Source organism: Cryptotermes secundus, unplaced genomic scaffold, assembly GCF_002891405.2.
Source record: "Cryptotermes secundus unplaced genomic scaffold, Csec_1.0 scaffold4039, whole genome shotgun sequence".
Taxonomy (NCBI): Eukaryota; Metazoa; Arthropoda; class Insecta; order Blattodea; family Kalotermitidae; genus Cryptotermes; species Cryptotermes secundus.
Window position 1 is genome coordinate 38,996 of NW_019726353.1, and position 3,758 is coordinate 42,753.

General features: G+C 41.8%; 1 protein-coding gene and 1 long non-coding RNA gene across 2 annotated transcripts in view; one reads left to right on the forward strand and one right to left on the reverse strand.

The window, feature by feature from the left end:
• Positions 1-1,693, reverse strand: part of LOC117282288 — a 14,919-nt gene extending 13,226 nt beyond the window's left edge. The window contains exon 1 of the long non-coding RNA XR_004513000.1: positions 1,638-1,693. This is a non-coding gene — a long non-coding RNA (uncharacterized LOC117282288). The remainder of the gene's footprint in view (positions 1-1,637) is intronic.
• Positions 1,694-2,008: 315 nt separating this feature from the next.
• The window catches only part of LOC111864225 (protein nanos), an 11,238-nt gene continuing 9,488 nt past the window's right edge, over positions 2,009-3,758 (forward strand). Inside the window, exon 1 of the mRNA XM_033751349.1 lies at positions 2,009-2,236. The gene's annotated coding sequence lies outside the window, so the exon portion shown is untranslated. The remainder of the gene's footprint in view (positions 2,237-3,758) is intronic.

Sequence of the window (3,758 nt, forward strand, 5' to 3'; positions counted from 1 at the left end):
AAGAAAAACGACCCCCATAGTGGAAGAACCACACACAAGTTTTAATTAAGACACATAAGATGAATAATCTTAACAAGTTTTAGTGTGTGTAAATTCATTATAGTTGACAAATACGCACTTCTTAAATACTTTTTAAATAATTTTATAAAGGCAAGCAATGAAATAGATAGCGTAATTTGGGTACCTGATGATGGCACTATGTTGCCGAAACATGTCGTGAAGTAACAGGTGAAATCGAGTGCACTACAAGACGGCAACTGTATACATTTCTTGGGTATTATTATACTATGTGACATAAGATAATATGTGTTATATAGCATTTTATTGCATGGTACTGCTTCTATGGCAGTTCTGGGCTGTATTGCCATGCAGTTTGGTAGATGTTTACCCAAGTTTCAGAGGATCATTTTGCCTCTATCTTCAGGGCAGTACTCCGAAATGTCGGTAAACATCTGCCACACTATAAAGTCCCACCCCAGAAGAGGGAATTCTTCGTTCTCACTTCAGTGGGAACCTCATACCTCTCAAAATTAAATTTTCCCTAAAACTTGGGCGTACTTCCCCAACGTGAAATTTAATCGAAACCCGTTCAGAACTTTCAGTTCGTCATGTCACTGCAAGGTATTTTGTTAAATGTAAGCAGTTTAAAGGTGATTTAGTAATGATAATTATGGGTCCAAGTCTTTTACCAGATGTCTTATGACTGCATCTGTATGCGTTTATTTTTGTAAATGTTTAATTGAACGCGCAATGGGTAGGCCCTACCTATCGGTATGTTTAATCCACTAAACGACAACGAACTACGCAGTAATTTCGTTTTGTTTACATACAGAAAGTTGTTGGGTGAACGTAATCGGTAACACGACGCAGTATTGTTAAATTTGCAATATACTTTTTTAAAAATATTAATAGATCATTAACAGTACGTGCTATATCACCACCCTGCATAAAATATGCATGTATTTTTCCTTCCGTAGCGCTCTCAATAAAAAAAAATGACCGAAGACTGTCACTGACATAGCACTCGGAAGTTACAGTCCGTTAAAAATACGAAAAAAAAAGCATGGGTCTTACTATTCGTGTAGCAGTCTTGTATGATTGTACACGGTAGGAAACGTAAAGTTTTGGTTAATCTCCACACTTTTGTTGACGGAGCCGCTGCCTATTGAACTAATCTTGTTGGAAATTTGTTAAGACGAATGCTCTAATACGACTCCGGTTTCTTCGAGCTTCTCCTCGACTTGCACAGTAGGCTGCTTAGTTCATTTCGCTTGCCGAACGCACTTTGCTCACCATTTAGAAAACTGTTGATGATACAGGCACTCGACCACCAGAATATTTAGGCGAAATCTTCTTTTATACATTTATATGATTTAATTTTGGTGCCTGGTCAATTCAGTCGGTATAGCGAAGGGTTATTGGCTGGGCGACCTGGGTTCGATTCCCGTCAGGGGGCGAGAGATTTTTCTCTACTCCACCCTATCCAATGGGTACCGGGGATAGAAAAACCGGGGCGTGAAGCTGACCACTCACCTCCACTTAGAGCCGAGGTCAAGAATGGTGGAGCTATTCCTCCACTCGCCGACACGTCATAATGGCGTGGTGGTAAATTAATTAAAACACAGAAACAACTTTACCATTTTACTTTATGATTTATTTTTCACAAAGCATCGTGCAGAGAAATCCGCTGTTCATGAGTATATTTCGCTATTTCAATTGGATACTCGAGAACACGAGAGACTCTGAAAGCAACCACACGGCAACATCAACACGAGGAGAACTGCGACCTATTGTTGGAGTGAATCATTTCCAAGTGCGATAACCGCTAAGACAAACAATAACAGTGACTGCATAGGCAGCTGAGCTCTCTGTTCATCCAATTGTACAGGAGCTTACATCACGTTCCAGGAAAATTGCATGTGTACTGTACAGTCGTTCGTTAGGTTCGGATATGAAATTACTTCTCAGAGCAATGAAAGTTTGTGAGAAAGCTGACAAGTAACCAGCCTTTACTGAGGGCTTATTACGTACTTCCAGATCACTGCAGGACTACAGTAATGTGGAAATGTAGTGTACATTGTAATGAACGTAAAGGGTGGGATGTGAGGTCTCAAATTGGATACAACTGTAAGTGTACCATGAAGTTGTCCCTGCGCTTAGTCAAACGCTACCCACGAAGACTTGTGGGGGAACGGAGTTGTAGCTCCGCTATTCTTGACCTCGGCACTAGATTCGGGTAAGTGATCAGCTTCACGCTCCGGCCGCATTACCCCAGGGAAAGAGCCTCCGGTACCCATTGGATAGGAGGCTGAGTGGGTCCGAGAGGTCGGAACGCTATGGAAAAAGCTCTTGTCACTGCTGGGAATTGAACCCCGGCCGTCCAGCCCGTAGGAAGTCAGTATACCGACTGAGTTTCTCAGTTCAGGGCAGGAATCTCATTTCATGGCGCTTATTCTTGATCGTCGTTGCTACTCCACAAGAATTGACTGTACAAGGATACTGTTCATCACATTCAGGAACTACGAGGTTCGAATCTCTATCGCGAATCTTGCCATAATGGCTGAGATTTTTTCGTGATTTTCCTGAGTCCTTCTACATAAAAGCAAGTTTCTTGAAATAAGCAACAGTCATTTCCTTCCACATCTTCGTCAGTTAATTTATACGAGTAAAGGCTCCCACACACAGACGCGATAGGATTCGGGACGATATAGCACTCCGGACGAGAGCGGCTGTTTACCGAGTGGACCGCGCACACAGCCGCGACACTCGGGAACTCGGGAATCTTTGACACCCGATAACCAGCTGGCCATGACTCACACTTAATCAGTATCTATACGCAAGTGAAAAGACATGGGTAACCAAATGGAACAAATAATAGAGTTCGTCAAGGAAAATGCTTTATTGTACGATACTCATCGTCCGATGTACGAGGATTCACGAGCTAAGGATAGAAAGTGAATTGGCTGTTAACAATGAACAGAGACAGCAAGTAGAAAAATCTGTATATATTTATATAGGGTTAAGTATACAGTAACTGTGGACATTCTTAGTGTAGGCTATGCACCAGTTCCGTTCACTAACATGAATTCCAGGGGCAGTCATCTAGTTGAAGTACGCAGCAACCCGCTCTCTAATGGCGTAGCTAACGTTTGCCGCCCTTGGGAGACGTAAAGGCTGGATAGGGAACATTTCTCCTTCCAGTGGCTCCACTCGTAGCAGTTCTTCCCTGTACTTTTCATCACGGGTTTTGAGACGTAGAAAATTATGAAGCAAACACGCTGCTGATACAGTGTGTTTTATATTTCCTCCTTTCAGTTCTATGGGTCTCAAAAAAAATCCTCCACTTAATGGCAAGAATAGGCCTCCGGCAATTGGTGTATTGTTTAGTGATACCTTCTTGCCCGATGGCTCTCAGGATTTCATCAAACCTGTCAATTTTCATCCTGAAATATATGTAGAACCGTTTTTCGTCCTTCAGGAGTTGAGGTATCAATGTATAAAACTCCCTTAGTTCCTCTCTTGACAAGTTTATATCATGAACCCAAGTGATTCGTCTCTTTCGCCTAAATACGAACACACATAGCAACCACTTATACATACTTAATTAGAGACTCGTTATGGACTTGTAAATATTTGTACATATATATGGCATACTGAATATGTGGAGGAAAAGAACTACGCAGATTTAGTGTTCAGTAAAATACTTGCCGGGATTCACCTTCGTCTTCATCAAGAGCGACAGCTAAAAGCAAAACTTC